General features: G+C 48.7%; 1 protein-coding gene and 1 long non-coding RNA gene across 3 annotated transcripts in view; both read left to right on the forward strand.

The window, feature by feature from the left end:
• SOX2 (SRY-box transcription factor 2) overlaps window positions 1–151 on the forward strand; it is a 2,823-nt gene extending 2,672 nt beyond the window's left edge. Inside the window, exon 1 of the mRNA XM_079314896.1 lies at window positions 1–151. This exon is cut by the window's left edge and continues 2,672 nt beyond it. The gene's annotated coding sequence lies outside the window, so the exon portion shown is untranslated.
• The window catches only part of LOC306806303, a 256,396-nt gene extending 231,726 nt beyond the window's left edge, over window positions 1–24,670 (forward strand). The window contains exons 5-6 of one of the 2 annotated variants that reach the window (XR_013775442.1): window positions 21,540–21,704; window positions 22,724–24,670. This is a non-coding gene — a long non-coding RNA (uncharacterized lncRNA). Of the gene's footprint in view, window positions 1–21,539; window positions 22,132–22,723 lie in introns of those variants that run through there. The other variant, XR_013775443.1, reaches the window with a different exon arrangement.
• Window positions 24,671–25,026: the final 356 nt, after the last annotated feature.

Here is a 25,026-nt window from a genome sequence, read left to right on the forward strand (position 1 = left end):
TCGGCTCTGTATTATTTGAAATCAGTCTGCCGACAGTCCATGTATATATTTGAACTAATACCATCCTTATAACAGGTACATATTCAAGCTAAGTTTTTACTCCATTATGCACAGTTTGAGATAAATAAATTTTTGACATATGGACACTGAAGCTCCGCTTGAGTCTTGGATTTATTTTTATAACGCAAGATGTTTTTTAAATAATTCATGCAGTAGAAGGTATCATCGTAGCCAACCGAATACGATAAATAATGCAGTAATATATAACTATATATATATAAATATATATATAATGCATGAATATTTTTATAGGTGTGTATATAGAGACAGAAAGCACGATAGATTTAATGGAGTAACTGCCTGTGCCTCCTTCGGGGGGACGGGAATGCGGAGTGAGAGGCTGGTTCCCGGTTCCCTCCCGAGGACGCGGGGTGCGTCGGGGTCCGGGGGGTTCTGTCGCCGCTGCCTTTGGCCACTTGTTGCCCCCGGAGGGGCCGAGCCGGGGCTGGCGGGGCCGGCGGGCACTGCCGCGGCCTCCCGGCTTCCAGAGGCGGATAATGCACTTCTCTCTTTTCCGAGCGTGCCTCCTTCCGCTGGGCAGGCGGGATGGGAGCCGGCTTCCCACGGCCGGGAACCCAGCGCGCCCGGCCTGGCCGGGCTCAGCCCTCCCCGCTCCCTTTGTTCGCCACTTCCAAAACTTTCCTCTCCTGGCTCCTGGGCCGCGCAGGAGGAGGTGAGAGGTGGGGGCGGGGGTAGGGATGGCCGGGCAGAGGTAAGAAAGAACAAAACCTGAACAAACAAACAAAAACAGTGGAATGCCAGAGAGTTTCATATTTTATCACAGCTGTTTCTTGAATCCTATTTCTTAAATTGCCAGCGCGGTGTAGCCCCGTTTCGGACACTCTCTGCAGCCGGTCACAGCCCCAAAGAGAAGCGGTGGCGCCCGCCATATAGAAGGAGAGATCCACCGTCCGTGCCAGGTAGAGTTTTACTTTGTACAGTCGCAGCCGCAGTTGGCGAGGACGGGGCTCCGCGCCGCTCCGCGCCGCTGCGCGCCAGGCCCCGCGGCCCGGCCGGGGCAGGGGCGATGGCAGCGGAGCCGGGCAGTCCCTGCGGCGGCCCCAGAGCTTCTGTGCTGCTGCTAACGCGGCTGCGGTTTCCCTCAGGAAACGCGCGAGAGGGAGATGTAAATAATATTAATAATAATACTGATTAAAAAGGAAAAGCTACGAAATTTGAAGTACCGTGATTGCGAACTGGTTGTGTCTTCTGCTAAGGGTATGTGGTACGTGGCAAGGAAAGCATGTGATGTTTGGTTTAGGCAAGGCACAAAGTGGGTACTCAGGCATGGGCCAAGCGTTGCTGAGATTTTCTCTTCAGTATTTCTTGTCAGCAACTGGATTTCGCTTTCGGTCGGGAAGGAAGAAGGCCGGGTAAAATGCACACAAGCGAGCGCACACATACACACACACAGTTACCTGGCTGGTTGTGGCTTTTATTTGGTATTGCTTTTTCCTAGTCTCAGTTCTGGCCTCCATCCTTGAAGCCTGGTGTCCAGATGAAAACTAACATTGCCAGACTAGGAGACGTGGAGATTTGCTCACTGCCTGGTTTTGTAGTTTAGTTCCCTTTGTCCCTTTTATTTCTGCACCGTCGCGATACTTGATCAGGACAACAATTTTTACAGACTCTCAACCTTTTCTGTGTCTTTTACTCTAATGCAACGAGTAAAACATTCTTTTTCAGAGCTGTGAGCGTTTGCAATGCATTTGGGGATTATTCACGTGGTAACGAGCCCACATCCCCGCTCCCGCTCGCCTCGCTGAGAAAAGAAAACCAGGAATAAAAGCCCAATCGATATCACGATTCCATTTTTAAAAGCAAATCTTAGCCAATTAACAGCAATAAAACCTGGCCCCTTTTTGAAGTGCTAACTAAAATATTCGAGGGGGGTATTTGGAAATGTTGGTCCTTTTACAATTCGCATAGAGAAGGCGAGCTAATACCCCTAAACAAAAGGCACTAAGCCACATATTCAGGCTTAGTGAATTCAGCAACTTTTTATATGGGCAATTTGTTTAAGCTTAGATTTCGGAGTACGATTTGGAATATATGTGGTTGAAACCTGATATCCTTTGGACAGATTCCTTACATCCATCCATCCATCCATCCATCCATCCATCCATCCATCCATCCATCCATCCATCCATCCACCCATTTATCCGTTTAGGGAGGATAACCCAGAGCATTTTACATGTACAGCTGAACAGTTTTTAAAGTGCTACTTGGAGGAACGCCATTGTCCACTGCTCATTTTAAATTCAACACATTAAATAACGCCATTTACACCTAACCCATTATCCTGGGCTTTCGTTTATGGCAGCTGAAATGTGTAGCAGAGCTCGTGGGCATGTTTTTATTTTGGTTATTGAAGACCTTTGGGGCTCTCCGTGGTTTCCCTCTCGTGAATTGTTGTGTTTTTTATAGCCAGAGTGATGCTCGGCCCAAGAGCGCCAGTGTAATATTTCCCTAACCTTCTACAGAGCCGAAGTGAACCCAAGGATAAGATTATAGTTTCCCCTGTGATTTTTTATGGCTTTTTAAGTACTGGGGTGTTAAAATATTTTGAGGAACTGGAGAGGTAGATTAGCAGGGTTTCTTGCCAAAGCTGGGAAGCTGGTATTACAGACTGTCCCAGGGGGAAATCGCTCACATTAACCACTAAATGAATATTTGACAAGGGCTCATTCGGGGGTATTATTACTACAAACGGGTCCCTACTGGACTTTCCAAGGGTCAAAGAGCAATGGTTCAATTAATTATTTAGACTGTTAGTAGATTTGGTTGTAATAGCTGTACTTATTTCTGCAACCGACAGCTTCTTGCGGTGGGGGATCTGGGGAGAGGCTCTGCCTCGCAGCCCCGGCTCCAGCCCGCGGCTCTCGCTTGCCGACAGACATTTCTTGGCCGAAACCACGTTTTGATTCCTTGAGATGCCCACTGGTGCCGGGTAGGACATCAGGGGTGACGATGATCCCCACAGCAGAGTGTTTTCTCTCAATATTAATTCCTCTTCGTCCCCAACGGGCAACAGAGCTGGATATCTGCCTCCGAATAGGAGGGAGATAGCCCAGCAATTTAAGTAGTGTATAATGTAGGTCCTGCTGAAAGAAAGAGGCCCATTACTGATAGGTGTGATTAGATACACTTCAGTCATTTAAATCCTGATCTAACTCAAATACTAAAATGTAAAACCTGCTTCGGTGGTTGTGAGATTTCCGAGTATATATGCAAAATGCTGACATTCTGATGGCAGAAGAGCTTCGTCTTTGCTTTTTTAACGCCAGTCAGCCTCGCCTGACACTGTCGTTTCAACATTTTTCGTGGTGAGGAGGGGAGAGAGAAGGGAGGATTATTTTGTTTAATTGCAACAACAAACATATTCGTAGTAGTAGATACCAAAAAAAAAAAAAAAAAAAAAAAAAAAAAAAAAAAAAAAAAAAAGCCAAAAACCCCAAAATAACATTGGGAGTGTGCGATTAGGTGACAATAATGTATGTTGAATGAATAAGAGATAAGCTGCAAGGGGGGAGAGGGAAGCAGTAATTACAAACCCAATTCATTCAGCTTTTCAGGACTTTTGTTGTGGGAGCTCCATTGACGGGCTTCGAGCTGCCAGTTTTCTCACATTAAAAAGAACTGATCAGCGCCTCAGGGGGACAAGCAACACCGCTTAACTGCATAGTGATGGGGTCCTCATTTAGAGCCATTACAACAAGAAAATTAAACAGAGCCTTTGTGTGCACCAGGTTTACTTTTCAATTGCTGACAGTTTATAGCTAACTGCTCAGAGATTTAAGTTTGATTGCGGTTTGATCGCCTGCTAGTTAGCACCGCCGCTATTTTAGTTTTGGTAATTAAAACCAGTTTTTCTGACGATTGCACGGGGAATTGCGAGAGTTTGGTACTATTTTGCTTTTGAGGAATCAATTCTCTTGGCGAGGACGTACAGCGCTACAGTGAGTGTGGGGGCTGGTTCACTTGCGAACTGGAAATAAAAGGGAGCCCGGGGTGGAAATTCCCGGAGCTGCGCGTTTGGCTGTGCCGGAGCGGGAGGGCGAGCTCGGTCCGGGGCCCGGCCAGCCCTGCCCGGGCACCGCGGCCGCTCCGGGGCTCGGCGGAGCCTCTGCGCCGGCAGGTGCGGGCGGGCGGAGCGGCGAGCAGGAACAAAGCGAAACCCCGAAGCTCGTGGGATGGTTTTGGAGCTTTGCTTTGGAGTTCGCAGAGGGTTTGCTGCTGCTGAGCCGTGTGTGAGAGTGGGTGTGCGAGTGTGACTGAGTGTGACTGTGTGTGCGTGTGTTTGTATCCGTGTGCGCCTGTGCGTACAGGGGGAGGGGGCGCGCCGAAACAAGCAATATTTCATTACAATTCAGCAGTGTTTGAGGAGAGCACGGACGGCCTTTCCCGTGTAGTGTGGTGCGGGTTCGGGCCCGACTGTCCCGCAGGATTCGCCTGGGCCGCTGCAGCCCTGTCGGCAGGAGCGGGGGAAGCCCGTGGGCGAGGGGTCCTCGCTGCGAGCGCCCCCGGGGAACGGAGCGGGGCCGGAGAAGTTTCTGCAGGAGTTTGTCTCTGGCTCATCCGCTGGCGCAGCGTGCTGCCTCGCAGGACCTCTGCCATGTGGGCGAGAGCTTGTACGGCGTGGCTTTTTGTTTTGGTTTTCTGGTTGATTTTTTCTATTTATTTATCCCTTTTAAATTGAATTATTTTGGGATTTCTCTGTGTTTTGTTTGTGTTTTGCTCCCCTCCTTACCCGTCCCCCCTACCCTCTGGTAAAAGCTCCTCTCCCTCCCTCCTTCCCTCCAAACGTGTTTCAGACTCAAATCACCCAGCGTTATCCCAAGGCGGTCGCCTGGTTGCCTTCTTCAGAGGAGAGAGGTGGCCGCAGCTCAGCAGGGTCCCCGAGGGGGCTGGGGGGACGGTCAGGCCGCTTTTGCGGGGCCCGGCGGAGCTCGATGGGGCCAAAGCGGCGATGCCGCCGGTTCCTACAAGCTCTGGGGACAGTGGGACGCCGGGGGAGATCTGTCAGCCCCGGGGAACGGAGCTGGGCTGTGTCCTGTCGCTTCCCCACAGCGCGTCCCTCTGTCCGGAGCCCAGCGGCAGGCACAGCGCTGCTCCTGCCCCCGGCCGGGATGTGCCCCCGCTCCCGGACAGGCGGCCGCTGCCCCAGGGAACGGGAGGGGAGGCCCGGCCCCCCGCGGGCTCCCCCGCCCCGGGTCCTCGGTGACCCCATCATCCCCGCAGCAGTTAGGGCTGATGACGTAATGTGGGCGCTTTTTTTTCCCCCCAGAAAATCGTGATTAACAGCAGGAGATAGGGATGGGGAGGGGTGGAGGGGGGAATCCCACCGGGTGCTGAAAAGCCACGGGCCTCTGCAGAGGCTTTCCCGCGGGAAGGCTCCGCAGGGGTGTCTTGGCACAACAGTTCACACTCACTCAGGAACACTCACAACTCACACGCGTTCCAGGCTGAGGGCTCGATCCTGCAAACCCGCCTCCCATCCTGCGGGGAGCTCCCGGTCCGAGCGGGCCGCCCGGGACCGGAGCCGGATTAATTAGAAGCAAGTCCCGCAGAGCTCTGCGGGCGGCCGGGCCGGGCTCCGGGAGCGGGGCTGGGGCTCATCCCCACGCTGCCCCCGGCTGCCGGGCTCCGGTGCCACGGGACAAGCGCTCCAACGTGTCCTTCTGGCATCGCTGGCAATGATGGTTCCTTTAAGCTCTTACAAATTGCAGAAGTTGAGGAAGACAGAGAAATAATTAATGTATTAAAACAAGCAGCGAATTCCTCAGGAGGCACCTTATCAACTCCAGCCACACTGGCTTCATCCCTCCTCGTATGCTAATACCCCGTGACGTCATTGGCGCCAGATTGAATGTGAATCAGTTATGAAATTATTAGTTTTAGCTTAAAAAGCAATCTGGCTCTCCCGTGAGTGGGCTCTGCGTTGCTGCCGGTTCTCGCTCCGTGTCCTCCCCATGTTATGCACACACAGTAGCTGCGACTTTCCTGTCGCAATGAATCAATATTTCCAAAGCACACATCCTAACAGGGGGTGATGTAAAGAAACCCATAGATTAATTGGGTCCCGTTTCTGAGTCGGCTGTGTCTTCCTTATCGATACACACTTTACACCCGAAACCAGACAGTCGGATTTCCTCCTACTTTTCAGGTAGGCAAGAGCTCCTTGTGATTTATTTCTGTTAAGATCCCACAGAGGGGGTGTTATTCTTTGCCAGCGTTTGCGAAAAAAAATACCCAAGAGTTTGCTTAGGTTTTGCTCGCGATGGAGAAAAATGGGCCAGAAAAGGGGGAAATACAGAAATTGTTTGTTTGGTTGTTTGTTTATTTAAAATAGAAATATTTTTATTTAGAATTTTGAAAACGAGAGCATCCCAGCGGTGGAGGGCCAAGGGATCTGAGCGGGGAACAATGAGAATTAACACCATTTCAATCGCTGAGGCCGCTCTAATTAGATGTCTGGGTCCGGCGAGATCAAATACCTGAATCTAAACCCCTCGGCTCGGTTTCTTTCGCTTGCAAATACTTCTGAAAAACGGTTCTTGAAGGGACCAAGCTACCCTCACATTCCCCGGAGTTTCTTTCGAGGAGTTTTGTCGATAGCAACTTTCTCCATGGTTAGGGGGGCCGGCGCGTCCCCTCCCCGCAGTGGCCGCCGGCCCCGCCGCCCCTGCCCGGCACCCCCGGTACCATCCGCACACCCGCTCCCCCCGCAGCTGCTGCGGGACACTGCGGGCTCTTCGGCCCTTTCCTTCTCCCCGTCTCCGGAGAGCTGCTCTGCTCCCATGAATTATGAATAAACTCTCTCCTGGGGAGCCCCGCCACCGGCCCATCTCCGCTCCCGGGGCTCCCCCCGGCCGTGCAGGGGAGGTGGCACCGGCCCCAGCTCCCTCTTCCAGCTGCCCCCTAAGCAGGGAAGGAAAGAAAAAAGAGGAAAGAGAAGGAAAGAGAGAGAGAGAGAGGAAGAGAGAGAAAGAGAGAGAAAGAAAGAGAGAGGGATTAAGAGAAAGAAAGAAAGAAAGAAAGAAAGAAAGAAAGAAAGAAAGAAAGAAAGAAAGAAAGAAAGAAAGAAAGAAAGAAAGAAAGAAAGAAAGAAAGAAAGAAAGAAAGAAAGAAAGAAAGAAAGAAAGAAAGAAAGAAAGAAAGAAAGAAAGAAAGAAAGAAAGAAAGAAAGAAAGAAAGAAAGAAAGAAAGAAAGAAAGAAAGAAAGAAAGAAAGAAAGAAAGAAAGAAAGAAAGAGAAAAGTTGTAACTGGCTGAGAAGTGAGTTTTCTGACTAATGAAATCCAAAATGAGCGGCGAATATAAAGTATTGTAAGATTTCTTCCCTGCCCCCCAGGCACTGATTGGCAATACTTTTTTTTTTTTTTTTTTTTTTTTTTTTTTTTTTTTTTGTGCGTTGGTTTGAAAAGCAGGAAGAAATGTAATGAATTGAGTGCTGTCAGAGATGTCTTCTCTGTTGATGTGGTGAATGGCAGTAGCTCCCTGATCCAGTGCAGGTGCAGTAGAGCTGGGGAATAAAAGAGGGGGGCTCTCTGTTCAGTGGAAAAAGCACATTCCCTACAATAGACCACACACTGCCAGCCAGCACGGCATCAGCTCACACTCTCAGACTTTTTTTCGCCTCTTTCCACAGTCCTGAGCTCACAAAATGGCTATACATTAGCACTAGTTAGGGTTTGCTTTTAATGAACAGTTGTGACTCCTTTTGACCAACATTTAAATCTGCTGTGCTCTCTCTGAAGACAGGTCTGTTTTGATCACAGGTTTTAAAAAATGGCCCGTTTCCTAACAAGGCGGCTTATTCAGGGCCATCAGTTGCATTTGATTGCAAGAAAAAAAAATGGCTCTCGATTAATAAAACGCATTTCCCAAGTGCTTCTAACGGGGAAAGTTTTTAACTTTTTTTTTTTTTTTTTTTTTAATATATAATAAAATGTTGTGGAGAGGAGGAGAGACACTGTTTTTAAATGGATGAGATGGTCTAATCCTATACACAAACGCTTTTTAATCCTGTTTAGAGATAACCTGTCTCCTTTTTGGCTTAATATATTATCCTTATACATGGATAAAAACTTCGCACTCTTATTAATTCGGTCCAGATTGTTTTTCTTTTTTTCTTGGCTTATTTTCTTAATACTTTTTAAACTTTTTTTTTTTTTTTTTTTTTTTTTTTTTTACTCTGTTAAAGATCTGCTTAGAGTAAGCTAGGTTATACTTGGTTACACAAGTTTTATTCGAAATTATTTCTAGAGCGAGGGCTCACTCCTCAGCCGAGAGGACTGATTGATTCTGTCTCTCTCCTCCTCGATTTGATGTGCCTCGTCCTATCGCGGCCAAGCCAATGAGACGGGATTTTCATGGCATCCCGGAGCATCCCTTGCTGATTCCTCTTGCACCTAACCTGCAAGAAGTAGATTAAGCTCTTTTGGATATACTTGCTGATGCATTGCGCTGAGGAAAATTGCTCGGCGTTTGCTTATAGAAACCCATGTTACTGTGAATGTTCTTTTTTCCCCCTAATCGTGGTAACAAATAGCATCAGCTCCTGGAACAGTTTGGTAAAGCCATTCTTGCCTGAGTAGCGCTAAACGGGAGAAGCTGACAGCTACCCGGTTATTACCTGAGCTCCGAGTAACCCCCACCCCCGGGCGATAACAAAACGTGTTGGCAATAAATGACATTAGAACCAGCAGTCAGGTGCCGGTGGGCGCTCGGAGCTCATTTCCAGGGGGCAAATCCCGTTATCCTGCGCACAAAGAATGGACCTTGTCTACATAGGAGACAAGAGATGGATGCCTCTTTATCATATCATATCGATAATCCTGTATGAAAAATAAGTCTCGTTTACACTTTGCTCAGGACGTTTCAAACGCGCCGGAGCATCATCAACTGACAGCGCCTTCTTTACTGCCAACAAGTTGTAACTCCCCCAGCCCCAGGCTTGGCCCGGGGCAGCTCGGGAACAATCGCAGGAGAGTTTTGCCGGGGGTGCCCGGCCCCGCCTGGGGAAGGGGCTGCGCCCCGCCGCTGCTCCCCGCGCCACCGGACAGCCTTTGTGTCCTCCTGCTGCACACACCCATAATTAATCCTCCTTCTTACCGCTTACATCCCGGACCCAAGGGGCAACTCAAACCTATTTAGATCGCCTTGGTTGGTTGCACAAATTTAAGTGGCAAATGAGTTATAAACCTAATAACTGCTTTAATAAAAATAATTATTTGATTATGGCAGAGGAAATTTGCTGGAGTGCAGGGCTGCGGCTGGGTTTGCATTTGGGTAGTGGTGAGGTCTCGTCTTTGCTTGGAACTCAAACGCCTTTAGAAAATGTTACTCTGAAAAAAAAAAAAAAAAATCCCGAACTCAAAACGAAATGAAAAACAAACAAAAAGCTCCCAAAATCTAAATCTTACAGGATTTTACATTAAAAATCGCTCTGGTTCTCGGAGTACCTTGGAACATTTCCCGTGATATTCGAAAGAATAATTAATTTGTAAACAGAAAAATCAATATGAGATTTGGGTGGCTTTGAATTAATTGAAAACAGTCAACACAGAGCACCATTAATCACAAACACTGGTACCTCTTTCGCTTTTTCCCCGTTAAGGATAAAGTTTCTGCGCCTCTTTCAAGTGTATTTATGCTTCTGGTTTTACAAGAAAAAGTGAGGATGCAACAAGACCAGTCGAGTTGTCCTCTCTATACTTTTAACGCTAGCATATTGTTTGATTACTAATTCGAGTTAATATGATCTTTATGGCAACATAACAGTGGATAATTGGCCCTTTTTCTGAACAACAATGTAAATCACAATCGCTTTATTATTTAATAACGTCAAACGCTTCGTTGGATTGGCCCCGACAGAGAAGACCTTTTCTTTCTAGGCAGTGTTGTTGAGAAAGAACAATGCAGATCTAATTGTGGAGATTTCAGAAGTTGGCTCCTGTAAATGAACAGCTTAGATATGGAAGTTCCAGCAGATGTCTGCACTTTTCCCTGTGACAAACCTTGTAACCCCCCTTCCTCCCCCTCTGCCCCGTCCTCCCCCCTCCCCGACTTATTGAAGATTTTTTGTTCTCACATCCTAGCAACAACCTAAATCTTCCAGTCGCGAATACACCCCTTTCCCCTGGTTGCTATCCAGCCCTCAGATGGCCGCCTTAAGCGTACACACCAAATTAGCGCTTGGCCCAAGGCGCGCTCGCCCCTCGCTCGCCCCGGGCCCCCCATCAGCTGCGGGCCGGGGTGTCGGGCCGGCGGGGGCAGCCGGGGGGCTTGGGGCTCTCGGCGCTGCGCTTTGCCACCTTCCCCCAGCCCTGTGAACGTGCCGGGGGTTTGCTTTGCAGCAGCTCAGAGGCGACTGCAAGATGTGCTCGACTCTGTGTGGCGGGAGAAGTGTCAGGGCCTGGCAGCGCCGGGGGGGTGCGGGACGGGCCCCGCCATGTGCCACCCTCTGTCCTGGGGTGCTCCTGCCTCGGCCCCCTTTGTCAGGCCCTACTGACCCAAACCCTGCCGCTGCATCCCGCCGGCAGCAATGAGCCTTTCCCTGCTGCGGGGCCGGGGCTCCAGTGCAGAAGTTGAGCGACTTCTGTTGTGGGGGGCGCACCCCAGCGCGCATCCGCGCTCCCGGCCGGTCCCACGGGTTTTCCTCTTGCGCTGGAGGCGCCCTGCCTGGGATGGGCCGGTCGGGGCGGCGGGTCCCGCTCCCCTCCTCTCCGCCGCCCCTCCGAGGATAATTCCGAGGAGAGGAGTTGATTTGGCAAACTTTTGCGATAGGCGCTGGCAGCGCTGCCGGGCCCCGGCCCCAACAATGCTCGAGAAAGCCCCGCATTGGGGTGGGGGCAGCAAGGGGCCGCGCAGCCCAGCGCTGCCAGGGGTGTCGAGATCTGAGGCAGGAACACCGCATTCGGGATATTGTCCCTTACTTTAGTACGGGTTTTTTAATTAGTTGATTTTTCACAAACCAACTAAATCCTCTGTGCCGCCAGCTCGGCAAAGCCCCGTTCAGCTCCCTGCCAATGTTCTCCCTCAGCTGCCCGCGGCAGGAGCCACCAGGTCCAGCGGTGCGGGTCCCGGTGCTGCCTGGGGGTGCAGGGGATCCTCTCCGGGATCCCGCCGAGCCCTCCGCGGGGCACCAGGCACCAGGCGCCGGGGGCACCGCAGCCTCACACCTGCGGCGGGTGGGGTTTTTGTTCGTTTGCAAGAACCCACTAGAGGGAAGTACCGAAAGCACAGACCGGATCACTAAAATAACCCGAAAAAGAAATCCAACTTGAGTGACTCGCCCTGTCTGCAGCCGTGGGGAGCGGTTGATGAATCCCTGTTGACCTTTGAGCTTTTTCGCCTCGAGTGGGTAGAAAAATCTTATTTCCACCCCCCCCCCCCCCCCAGCTTTCCAGGCTTGTTTGTTTGTCTTACAACTTTACTTTTCGCCGCTGACATCACCTGTCGGGTGGGAACACCGAACCCACTGGATGCTGCCCGTGAGAGTGCGGGAGCAGAGGGGGCGTAGGGGGGAGCGGGGGTCGCCAGAGCTCTCCCGACCGGCAGCCGCAGCCCCGCGGCGTGTCAAGGGTTAACTGTGCCCGCTCCGGGGCTCTACGCGGCCAGGGATGAAACTACGCGACTTTTCCCAAATGCCTTCAATAGGAGAGCGAGTCCCGCAGCCCCAGAACCCAGCGGGCCGGGCCGGGCCGGGCCGGGCCGGGGGCGGCCCGGGCGGCCGCCACTCCCCCGCAATGAGCTCATTTCCATGTCTGCGCCTCCCGCAACTGTGAGAAAATCCGCCGGGACATCCCGCGTGCCGATGCTGCCTGGGCTGCCCCGGTCGCCTTGGTGACAGAGCCTGGGGGGAACTACATAAATAAAATAAACCGAAACTTTTCCCGGAGCCGGCGCATCGCAGGGAGAGCGGGATAACCCCGTGCCCACGCGTGAACACTCGCCTGGAGCCCTGCGCGGGGTGGGGGCAGGGAGGGGCTGGTGCAAAAGTGCCCGGGGACAGTCCGGGAGGGGGAAGGGAGCGCTGAACAGCCCCACACTTATCAATAACAAGATGTATAAATATCAAAGTGAAGGAGCCCGAGTAAGTCTTTCTAGAAGCGCGGAGGAAGCTTAAGCAGCTTTCTTTAATGGTGATTTGTAGCTCTGTAAGGGGCACGGATAGCAAATACCCTGCAGGTGCATGTTGTAACACTGCCATCCGGACTTTAATGTAGATTACTCTCCAACTCGTTTGATCGGTCCTTTGAAACCCTTTACAATTGCCTGTGACGAACCGCCAGTCTCAGGTTTTTTTTTTTTTTTTTCTTTGAATAATGCCTTAAGGGTAAGTCCTCGGGGCTTTTAAAGATCTCCAGCACATTAAAAAAAAAAAAAAACCAAAAAAAAAAAAAAAAAAAAAAAAACCAACACCTTAGTTTTTTACTTTAGAGCGTGGATCCATGTCTCTCAACTTGGGTCTGTTAACAGGCATCTTTCAAGTCATTAATCATCTAATAACCATCAACTTTGCAAGGGAGATACGGGGACCTTCTAAAGAACCTCCAAATATTTCTGTGGCACTTGGGAACCTACTGGTTAAAATTTAGGAGACACACTGCCCATCCCTCCTGCTGAAGCCCTGGAGCTGGTGGATCTCCGGTGTTCATGGACTTCCAGCTGGCTAAATCTGTGCTGAAGGCCTTTACTCTGGACATCGAGAACCTCCCGGGGTGGGTTTGGAGAGCAAATCCGAAGGGTGATGCAGGGGAGAAGCCTGGCCGGGGGCCCCCTATTCCCCACCTACGAACGTCCCGCATCCCAGCCCTCCTCTGGGACCCTCTCCCCTGCTGTTTTGGTGCCTTCTAGCAAAGAAGAAGCAAAGAGTGAGAGGTTTTTGAGGGGGTTAAAGAAAAAAAAAGACACAATAAATCCCTCAGATGTTTCCACTCTCCCAGCAAATAACGTTTAACCTTTAATATTTATTCGTTACTATTAATTCAAAAAAATAATTACTGAACTTTTGGCCCTTCAACTTCCACAAGCGGCGCTTTGTTTCTCCAAAATAAACTTGGGAGAAGCGATCCCTCCGTATCAAACCAGGGATTTGAATTAAAGGCCCATTTGGGACACTTGAGACTACAAAGGGTTACACATAAATAAATGCCACATTTGCCTATTGCAAAAGTTTTCTCTGTCCTTTCTCAGTCACAACAGGGGAGGAAAAAGCCGTCGTTTATTATCTAGTGCTGGGCAGGAACAGCCCCTCCAGAATGTGCTCTTAGATTTGGCCGGCAGAAGAGGGACTCTTTATTTTTCCCCCCCTCAACAGCAGCTCCTTTTGTTCTCCAGATCTCTTTCCCAATTTCAAGCTTCACTTGCAGATCCTAAGTTTGTTTGTTAATGACGCTATTACCATCTGGCTCGTCCTACTTTCCAAAAGATATAAATCTTCCCAGTTTCATTGCCTACATTATCATCTAAGTGCCACCATAGCTGGAAGAAAAATATGCTTTCAAGGTTGCAAATTCTCTTGCACGGAGCAAGTTCCCCGGGCGCGGGGCTGCCGCCCGCCCCGCCGGGCCGCGGCCGCTTGGGAAGGATGCGGCCAAATGGATTTCACCTTGCAGCGATGCTGGGAGAGGGAGAGAAGGCAGCATTTAAGTTTTCCACCAGAAACTTAAGTGAATCTCCCCTCCGCCCCCCGCCCCCCATCCCTCTTGGCCCCTTTTGTGGCTGTTTAATGCATCTGGCTACTTTGAACCGTTATCTTCCGCGGGGACAGGGACGCCCGCCCGCCCGGCGGGGCCAGGGCAGGATGGGTCCCGCTCCTGGCAGGCTCCTGTTTGCCCTCACCCAGCGTGAACCCCCGTCTCTCCCACATAAGTACATATTCCATACGTGTGAATAAACCTTTCCCACAGGCGTTGTACAGTAAAGGGAAGAAAAGTTTGGTCTCCTCTTAGTGCAAAGCGGCTGCAGATTTGTGTGCGTTTAAGCATAAAGGGACGGGGGGAGGGCGAGAAGGGATGGGGGAGGGAGTTGGGTCGGTTTGTGTATGGGCTCCACAATGACTCTATTTATTCGCTGCAACCAGCCTGGGCAGATTGAATAGGCGAGAGAGAGACACTCAGCCTTCCCAACGCGTGGGCTTTGTGGGATCCAGTCCCCACTAGCAGATTTCGACTGCTAATTTCCCATTCTCAGGGGTCTCCTGCGAGGAGACACGGCCGTGTCCATCAACTACGGCTCCCCCAAACACTGTCCGTGTTTCTGGAACTTAACCTTTCCGCGTACAAGTTTAGAGTCAGGAGAAGTTTAATAATTTATTGTTTCTTTTCTTGATCTCCGGCAATGTTTCTGTGGATTTGGAAAGAAAAAGAAAAAAGCGCCAAATATTTTATTTGGCTATATGTATATGCACACACACACACACTATTGTCAAGCGAGGGAAAAGATACTCCTTTAGTACTGGAAGGAAACCCAGGGATTTTTTTTCCCCGAGTGATCTGATTGTTATAAATAATTACGGATGAAAAGAAAACTCACTTATTATGCACTTCTAATACTGCGACTGCACAAGAGAGAAAGGGGGCCAAACCAGCGATTAATTAATATCGCACTGGCGTAGCTATTTTCTCGCGAAAGGCCTTTCCCCCCTCGCTGCTGCTGAGTTATCATTCCAGCTCGAGTCATGTGTAGCCAGGAAGGGATCTTGTTTATAAATTTATATGACGACCTTTTCTTTGTGTGTGCTCTAAAGTTGATATGGACAAATTGCAGAGGTATACAATTTAAGTAGATGCACTTTTAATCACCGATCATTAAAATGGTTATGTTAAATATACTCAATTACATGCATGACTTCACCCTAACAGTACTTTCTATTCTCCCAGCTGCTCACGTATTCCTTAACTATAGTCAGCAGAAGAAACTCGATTATGCTGAATCCATACATTTCTATGGATTTCATCAGCCTAATTAATGCTTCAGTGTGGTCCATGTGTCTGAATGGTCCCTTTGCTATTACTTGGGTAAGGAGGCAGTGCTGGAATGCAGAGGGTCTTTCTTTCAAAGATACCCATGGGGGTCACTCTAGGACTCTAATGGCAAAGGTAGCAAGTGTTAAATAGCAGAAACATGCAGAGAAAGGGAAGGCAGCGATGTAAAAGGGACATTGATACTGTAGGTATGCCCAACAGGTCAGTGATGATAATTAAAACGCTTAAAGAAGAAAAGGTAAATGGAAAGCTTCCACAATTCGCAGCATGCCTGGTTAAAAGCAAACGAACCAGCGCAAAGAAACGCACCTCGTTGATCCTGAAGGGGAAAAAAAAAAAAAAAAAAACTGAAGGGAAAAAAAAAAAGTTGACAGCAGAATTTTATACAAAATAACTACTAGGACAGCCTCTTCTGTGAGCCCCGCGTTTGAATGCCCAGTCCCTTCTCTAATTTTCACGTCGAAATGCAACGGGTCGGGGAGAGGATGCCCGGCCGGGCAGAGCGGGCGCTCCCACGCTGCCGGTCCTGGCACCGCCGGGGCTTCCTGCAACCCCCCGTCACTGCAGATGCACCCGGAGCTGGGGGAAGGAGCTCTCCCCCTCCTCTCCACCGCTTTCTTCCGAAACGAAGAAGCGATTAAAATGTAGGGGATGATGCAGCCGTAGGGGAAACAGCCAATGGCTGCTTTTATAACACATCTTCCCATCTTAGCATTTAGCGGGATATAAAAGGCACGCGTCCTGCTATTCCATCAACATTTTAATCGACGAGAAATGCATCGAGATTTTTTTTTTTTTTTTTTTTTGTTTGCTCCCACCTGTTGTAGTAGAAGGCCATCTGATCACACCTTTCTCTGGCTGCTGGGAGACGTGAGAGAAAATCAGAACTCTTTCTTGTCACCCACTGCTCTGCTAAAAAGGTGATGTTGAAACCCGCATCTCTCGTCCTTGTTTCTCCACCAAACAATCGACAGCTCAATTGTCCTAACTTCGAGTTGGTGCCTCGCTTCAGCCTTCCTCCTTCAAGTGGAGAGAGAAAGCAGGGAAGATTTCAGATCTATAACCAAATTATAACCTAGGAACTTTATGCTTGTCATGCTAATTTAATGACTTTTATAGTAAGTGTAGACTTTCTGTCTTTTGAAATTAGCTCTTCAAAACGCTTTGTGTAATGACAGGCACTAGACATAAGAGACAAATGCACAAGCAATAGTAGGATAATAATCTGGCAAACACTGCACCATTTAATATTAAAATGGAGAACAAAGTGCGTTAAATTTCAGCGTGGAGGTGCATCATTGTGTAATATCATTGGTGCACATCTGGGCTTCAGAACGACCCGAGGAGGAGAAGGGGGTGTCCTCCCTCAGCCGCCGTGCCGGGGAAAATGAGCAAGTACCAGGTGTGCAGGACAAAACAGTCCTTCACCTAATGCCGAGTTCCTTTACTTTATGGTGGTGCTCACACGTGCCTGCGTGCTGTAAACATCCCGATTTCGACAGGCTGGTTCTGCTGGGCCCGGCCTCCCGCTCGGTTCCCAGCGGGGGCGTGTGGGAGTGTGAACGCGCTGCGCTCTCATGCAGGGCTCTGAACGTACACATCTCCTCCCTCCTTAAGAGCGTTTCTGTGCTCACATGCTATGAGTGGTCCAGAAATCTGTCCAAGAGATGTTCTTGATAACAAAGGGAGGAGTAGACCCAAAGCTATAGGTGCCTTACAATCTTGGGCGACTCACTCATTGCCTATAATTGTAAATAAGGTAAGTTCACACGACGATCGAGTAACGAGGAAACAAGAGCCCCATTTTAATCAGGTGGTTATCTCTCCTTGGTGGAGATCAGAGCTCCATTGCTCCTGGCCTTCTCATTGTGCCCCCCTGCTGGAAATGACAGCTCCTTCAGAAATAACCAACTTGGTCCCTGGATGGGATTTCAGCTCTTTTGCACTACATATGTACCAATTGTCATTTTACTGCTACAGCGAAACCCCTAAATTATATAAGTGTATAAACTCGGCCTCATTAAATCCCCCCTTTTGGATAGCCTCAAGGTTGGAGGGTATATTACTCTAAGCCAGAGAAGACTTAAATTATATCAGAATGGGGATTGAAATGTAGCGGCACTTAGGCACACTTCTTGTCTCAGCTACAGAGGTTTCATTTTTCTCCTTTAGAGTCTTATAATATTACAGATGCAAAGTTTCCTTATGTCAAATCCAACTATCTGAAATCCTTCTTTCTTGATTGAGCCTGCCGGGCTCTTTTTGGTGAGGACTAAACCACAAAGATACGATCAAACACCATAGTCTTACCAAAGCAGAGTTTATCGTTCATCTGAGAGAGCTTCCTAATTTGAAACTAAAGCCTTCCCCTTCCAGAAAGCATCTGAACATGCTGTGTGAGTTGTTTTCCTGCGCATGTGTGCGGGTAAATCGGGGTGTGCAGTAGGGGCCCGAGGGCAGTGTTTACCCTGCGGCTTAGAGCAAATCCTGCCCAGGGGTTGGTGTTTCCACCCAAGCCGATGCGAAAATAACCATTTCAGTAGGAGCCCTGTGCCCACAGGAGCTGCCTGATGCCGCCAAGGCGCATGGTCGGGTCGGGGACTATGCCCGGGGCCCTCCCCGTCCCTCGTTCCCCCGTGGGGCACCCCGAAAAGGCTGCGCTGAGCCCCCTTTTGGGATCGCCCCGCAGAGTCCCTTGCCAAGCCCCCCAAAGCTGCGCCTGTCGGGAGGGGGCCGCCTTCCCCCTTCTCCAGCCCTCGCAAGAGGGTCAGTGGTTTAACCAGGCGTCACCAGGACTTCGTTTTATCCCCGGTCCACTGAAGCGTGTGGCTTTTAGTGACTGATGGCCGCTGTGGCTGTACGCGGCACAGTTGCTCTCACGGTGCGTGCTCCAGATGGGCACGTCCCGCAGGCTCGGGGCGGGGGGGCACGGCCGCTTTGGAAAGGCCACCGAGACACTGAGATTTGTTCTGGGTCAACCCTCCCCTAACGCCAAAGTTGGGAAACAACTTTCGCAGCGTGTGTCGGGAAGGGAGGGAGCGGCAGTGGAGCGGCAGCGGGTGCCGCGGTGCGGGGCGCCGGCTCTTGGGGCTGCCGCGGCGGGGGCCACCGTGGCTGGGGGCTGTACCCCCACCCGCCCCGGAGCATCTCCCCCATCCCTCTTCCTCCTCGAGCCCCGGACGCGCAGACAGCACGTTTCCAAACTTTGAAATGCCAAATCACGTTATTGCTGTGGCAGGAGGCTGCTTTCGTATCTGTGACAGCTGAGTTTTCCCCATCGATTATGTGACAGTGCAGTTCATTTACACAGCTCAAAAGCTTAAAGACACTGAAGGAGCCCCCGGTTTAACCCGAAATCCTAACAGAAAGTGAATCAACTTTCTGCCCAGTGTTTAAACTGATAGATCAAAACTTAATTTGGAGAGACAGAAAGGGAGAGAAACGACAGCACGGATTTATCTTGCCGGGCGTCCTTCGCTGAAACTTTAGAAACTGCGGCGTGGAAAATCCAGGGCCGAGATGCTAATGAGAAGGAGCGCGTTGGGTGTTCAGTGATGCTTTAGATTTCAGAACGCAGATTACAGTGCCTGATTTTTTGAGCGGGTGCGTGGCCGATGCAGCCGGGTGGCACCGGGCTCCGGTGCGTCCCTGTCTGTGGGGTCGGGCAGAAATTCCCGGCCAGGCAGGAGCTTCTCGGGCTCGCCCATCCGGAGCGTCCCGGCCCCGCCACCGGGCGGCAGGGAGGGCTCGGGGAAGAGGGGATGCTGGGAGGGTGGCATTTTCCTTTCTCTCATGCGGATGGGATCGTGCCCCTTATGCTGCCGGGTTCTTCCCTGGGCTTCTTTTAGTGGGGGTTTGCCAGGAGCCAGCCCAGCGCCCGGTCCCTGCCGCTCCCTCCCCCGTCTTCGCCGAGGTTTCATTACTTGCTGTTAGTGCCTGGAAACAATAAAGGATGTGGGACTGGGCTTTTATTGATTATTTGTCACCCTGTATTTGTCAGTTTCAATAACTTTTCCTGAAGTTTTACTTACGGGCACTTGAGCTTTCGGATTAGGCCAGCTCTGCGGATTGCAGTGAGGGGTAATTATCCGCTGGCCTGCTTCCCTGCAGCCGGAGAGAAAAGAGCATTAACGTATAGAATGGGCAGGATCCGGCCTGAGCCCCCCCTAAAGCGCTGCCCGGGCGAGAGGCGGGAGCAGCCGCGGCCCCGCCAGCTGCCCCCGACCCCCCCGGCGCCCCCAGCCCCGGGGTGCAGCGAGGCCGGGCTCTGCCTCCCGGGGGCCCGGGCCGGGGGGCTTCCCCAGGCCGCCCGAGCTCCCCCTTCCCTCGGTTTAGAGGCGAGAGATCAGCCCTCAAGAGACGGTCCCGCTCCCGGGAGGGGGGACCCACGGCGCTGGGGCCCGAACCGGGGCTCTCGGCTGCGGCCAAATCCCCGGGATTCAATTAAAAAGCTGGCTCGCGCCGCTGGCGGGGAGGCGAAGCCGGGGGATTTGTATTATGAAGATCGACTCTTCAAAACTGCCCGCCTGGCAGCGCGGCCGCGCTCCCGCCGCTGAGGGGACGCGGCTGCCCCGGGCGGCCCGGCCGGAGCCCCGGAAAGCAGCGGGGCAGCGGCCCCCGCCTCTCTCGCTGCGTTTTCGGAGACGGGGGTCAGACCTTCCTCGGGAGAAAAGACCCTATTCCTGGCCATCTTCCTCTTCTAATATGTTTCCTATGTCTCCCAGGCTCTGCCCGCTGCTCCAGCCATACACGTTGTAAGCACGCTAAAGGCGAGCATCATCGTTCCGCGGGCTGGCAGGGTGCCTATCGGGGCGAGGATAGCGTTTGATGTGCTGTATCTCTTGCCACTGCAAGCTAAGAGACAAGCGAACACACAGTGCCCAGTTACACGGGATTTAATTACAGCGGAATGCATTCTCCATGCTGATTAGGAGCAAAATCAATCGGGGGCTTATTTGCCACAATGAACCAATAAAAACCCAATTTATTAAAGCAATAATCTCAGCCCCAAATGGTCTAAATATTATTGTTTCAATGGCATTGAGGGAATTTGGAGTGAAAGTGTTACACAGAGAAGATCGGGGAGTTCTACTCCATGAATTCATTAGGAGTTTCTAACCCCCTTCCAGGAGCTCACTTTCTGGCTCAGAGATCTTGGAATAAGAGGGCCAAGTTCCTCTATTTCAGGTCCAGGTGTCTGGGTCACTGTAGTACCTATAATTCAAGATGTTCTGTGGTCTGCAGCTGTCTGTACTGATGCAAACATGGTAAACAGCTTCCTACCAGGTCTTAAGGATTTCCCGCTTTCCAGTGATTTATATGTGAAATTCCTGGAGGAGGGTAGGCCACACAAAGATGTCCAGGTTATAGGCTGACATAAAAGCCTTGTGATATTGAAAACCAGCACACAGTGTGCAAAAAATCTCTCTGGTAGGGGTGAGGGAGAAAGGGACTCCCTCAGGAGGATGCTGAGCACCAAGCTGGGGCACATGGGGAGGTTGGGGCACCCTGGTGCCCTTTGTTCCCCTCTCCCACATGAAATCAGCCCGTGCAGGGTGCAGGGTGCCCCTGGGCACTCGGTGGGAGCTGAGGGGGTGCAGAGAGGCAGCGCTGGTGGGCCAGGTCACCCTGGGAACTGCAGGGTCCACCAGAGCCTAAAGTCTGTGACTCAGGAGATGCTGATTTTGCTTTACAGCTTTCTGTAACTCCAGTCATCTCTGTCCCAAACCGGAGAGGACCTCATTTCCTGCTCAGTGCTGTGCCAACCACAAGGTCTTTTCATAAGGCTGCCAGGGGTGCCTGGCTGCGGGAAGGACAGTCAGTGTTTGTCACCAGGGAATGAGCTGGCATCATAGCTCTGATCTGAGTCAACAACCTGGCTAGCCCTGAGCATGACTTCATAAATCATGGTATCTAATTGAAAGGCACATGCTTATATATAAAGTGTTGTTCAAAAAGAAAGAAAGAAAAAATATAATTTAACAAACACTTTTTTCTTCCTACTAGCCTATTGATCAGTCACCTGACTGTTTCAATTTACATTATTTCACGCAGAGAAAAAAAGAGAAAGTATAAAAACATCTTGTATAGCCATAACAAAAACACAGATGAAAAAATTCATCTCCTAGTAAGAGGCTTAGCCTTTTTCTAACACATCCTTAATAACAGAGAAACAATCTTTAAGTGTTTTAATTTAAATTGTTTTCATGTTAATTCACTATTGATAAATAATATTATTAAGTGTCTATGTATCTATTTAGCATTGAGGCATATTATATTTCAAAGCAATTGAACCAGTTTTGAAAGGAAAAAGAGTACTGTGCCTGCATTCACTTATTTTTTTAATGTTAGTTAGCACACATATGCTGGACTGCCTTCTTCTCCTCCTTCCAGCAGAAATGAAAAGCGAGTCTGGAAGAAAAGATCAGTTATGTTCTTTTTGCTTCCCACACCCAAACATCCTGCTTTATTTTTGTATCCATAGGGTCTGTGTGATCTCCTCCCATGAGAGGCAACTCAGCAGCTCGGTCCCCTCTGCCATCTCAGCACTGCCAGTGGAGAAGCCCAGGAGGAGCAGAGCAGTGGTTGAGCAGGAATTTGAATATCCATATTTAACTCTTCAAACAACAGAAGATACTCAGAACCACGTGTGAGACAAAATGCCATTAAAGTTTCAATCATTAAACCTCTGTTTAGCTGTACTCCAGAAATGAGCAGTTCATAACAAGCGGGAATACTGATTGACAGTTTGCCATCAGGAGCCCTTAAGTAGGATTTTTCCAGCTATAATGCAGTGTACTCTTCAGTGCTCCCTTTTGCAAGATGCTATTTCAAGTAGAGGAGCATGAGTAAAATTTACATAAAAGCTCTGTATGTAATATGTGATTGCTCTGAAATTAAGAAGCTCCAGTTTTCCCTTATTGTTTCAGAAATGAAGAGTGCACTTTGTTTTCTTGTTTACTTAGCGCGCTCTGTGATCCCTTGATGTGTTTCAAGTGTTTTCTGTCAGCATCACGAGACCTTGCTTACCTGCTAAATTTTATGTGTGAAGTGATTAGTGTTCAAAGTGCCTGAAAAAGCCAGCACTAACAATGTCTGACAACTTTTGGGGTTTTTTTTTTGCTTTTTTCCTCTTAAATAATATTTCATGGTACATTAAATAGGTTATGCAGTCTCTTCTGAGAGACCAAAACAATGTATTGCTGCATACTTAATGTTTCACCAAGCAGATAGTTTTTAAAAGAAAAAAAACCTGAAGGCAGCATAGAATCCTTTCCTCACACTCTGTCTCAGCTTTTTCTCAGTTCAATAAGAAATCGTAGTAATTTGGAGAAAGATACAGAAAGAAAAATAAATACTGTTTCACAATAAACCTGTTAGTGTGTCACTTGTGATCACCAGCAGATATTAGAAATGCTTCTTGTTAAAACCACTGAGCAGTGTTTCTTCACAAGTTCAGATGTTTTCAGCCAAACTGTTTTCTCTGAGTTCACACTGGATGTACCAGTTAGAGCCAGAGCAGCACAAGAGAGAAGCAAACAATTAAAACTTTTACATATTTGATTCTTGATAGACATCCCTACGAGGTAGGTTTTAACGTTTTTTTTTCTTCTTAATTTTTCGTCTTTTTTTTTTTTTTTTTTTTTTTTTTTTTTTTTTTTTTTTCAGTAAGAAGGATAAGCTTGGAGTGCCCAGTCACCGTGGTAACTGCCAGAAAAATTCTCCTGAAGTTTGAAGAGGTCAGCTAACGGGGTCAACAACTCTGGCCTCTCCCTGAGCTGGGCCTGGCAGGCTCCATCCTGCGGTTGGGGTGTTAGCGCAGGCTGAGCCCTGGGAGGTGGACCATTCCAGCTCTGATATAAATTTTTTGAGTCAGTTCACGGCCTGGACTCTCCAGGTGGCCTCCAAAATCGATTGTGACCTTGTGACCCTGTCTAACGGAGGCATAGCATCCAACCTAAGCAAGGATTTAGCCAGGAACGACAGCTTTCCACTGAGTGTTATTGGGGACAGTACAAACAGTTTGGGAAGCAAGGAGGTAGGTATGAGGAGCAGGATCATTAAAAGCATATTAAAAAACAATCTTTTTAGTTAAAGGTTTTATTTGAAGTAACCATTCCTTAAATAAACCTTTCTGGCAACTATTTTTTCCTTCCATAATAATATTGTATCAAGTACTTCAGTGCATTAATATATGAAAAAAATGACACTTTGCATATTCCAAACCAAACTAATATTTTATCTATCTCTGGATTTTTTAACTTGTAAGTGAAGCTGACTGGCATGTATTAAACTAGATGTCTGTGAAGTGTTTTTTTCTCATAATATCGTACAAACTAGGAGACTGCTTATTAAAGTGGGCTATTTATTTTAGGTAGCAATTTCCCTAATATGTGCATTCTTTTCAGATTGAGAAGTCTCTTAATCCCTGTAATCTGTTTTTAAACTGGGAAATAAGATAAAAATCAGAATAGTGTGAAATGAAAATGTGAGAGTTTCTGAGTTTTCCTTTACTGGTTTGCAGTACAAATAGAAAAGCTATAAAAGTGATTACGTTTTTTTTATAGGAAAAAAATTGATCATGCTAAGATTGTATTCATAGAGAACATAGTATTTTTTGCCTTTTAGATTTTAAGTAACAAACTGTGTGGGGGAGGGAAGGGCTGTTGGAGAGTTCTGATTTTGTTATTGAATGTAAAAAATTTGCCCTTCTGAGCAAGTGGATTTGCTCTTGTGTTTTATTCCCACTGCTACAAAACCTCGTGCATTGCTCACACCAGTAATTGGTAGTTATCAGATGAGTAAGTGGAGCTAAACTGAGGAGCAAAGTCCAGTTTCCTAGCTGGAAAGTGCTATCAAACTTAAAGTGATTTTAAAACTTCTCTGAAGGAAGAAAATTGCTTTAATATTTGTTCCCATTCTTAGAAAAATTATGCAGTGAGAACCTTGCCCAAACACTTCTCATGCTAGGAAGGGCCTGGCTCTGACATTTTTCTTCTCAGCCCCTTTCCAGCTGAGCAGTTCCACCAAGGTTGGAGAGACAAGTCCATAAAATAGAGTTCAGAAAGAACATCTGGGCTGTGCTAAACTGCTGAGAACTCCCACAGGTTGCAAGAGCAAGAATATTTAACTTTTACTTGCAGTAACACCTTACTCTGCAGAAACCCCCCAAAATCCATGGATATCTACTGGCCAAGGTCCTGCCTCTTACAGGGGCATCATAATCTGCTCCAGTGGGAGCAGGTTTGATGACCAGGAGTAGGAAATGGGGATGAATTTTGCCATAAAATAATTCAAAGCCCACACCTGCACATTCAGATATCCACGGTAACACTATTTAGTTCTATCCTGAATACTAATAATAGTTTGGTTTTGGTGGTCATTCTTAACAGAGCTCTACTGAAAATAATTTATTCCCATTAGGAAGCATGTTGATTCAGGGCTTCTGTGCTTGAATTTGGGAAGATGAAATTTACAGCCCTTGGTAAGAATCAGAACATTTTCTTGTTTTTAAAAAAAAAGCCCCAAAAAACCAGGACTGTAAATAGCTGGATGGTGAATCTTCAGTATTTTCAAAAGCACCTGTGTAATTTTTAGCATAAAAAAAACCAAAACCTTATATCTGCTTTGTATTGTCATCGCTCAGGGACCAAGTTCCACCTGATAGACAGGGGATCACTTCTGAAAACAGATAGAAATATTCCACTGGAACTTTTGGTCCAGAATTGCCCCAGATTTGCCCTAAAGCTTCCAGCTTGGAATGAGGAATTGTTGACAGAGGCAACAACAAGGAGATCTCAAGAGCTTAACGTGCTGCAAATTCTTTAGTGTTGACTTCTGTAGATCCTATTGAATTTATAATCAGCCACAAATCTACAAATGTCACTTGGAACAGGTCCTGGTCTTGCATGTTTTGTACCTCTCCATGTTGTTGAGTTCATCCACATCCAAGGATTTGGAGTGCCCAAAGG

Source organism: Erithacus rubecula (genome assembly GCF_903797595.1).
Source record: "Erithacus rubecula genome assembly, chromosome: 11".
Lineage (NCBI taxonomy): Eukaryota > Metazoa > Chordata > Aves > Passeriformes > Muscicapidae > Erithacus > Erithacus rubecula.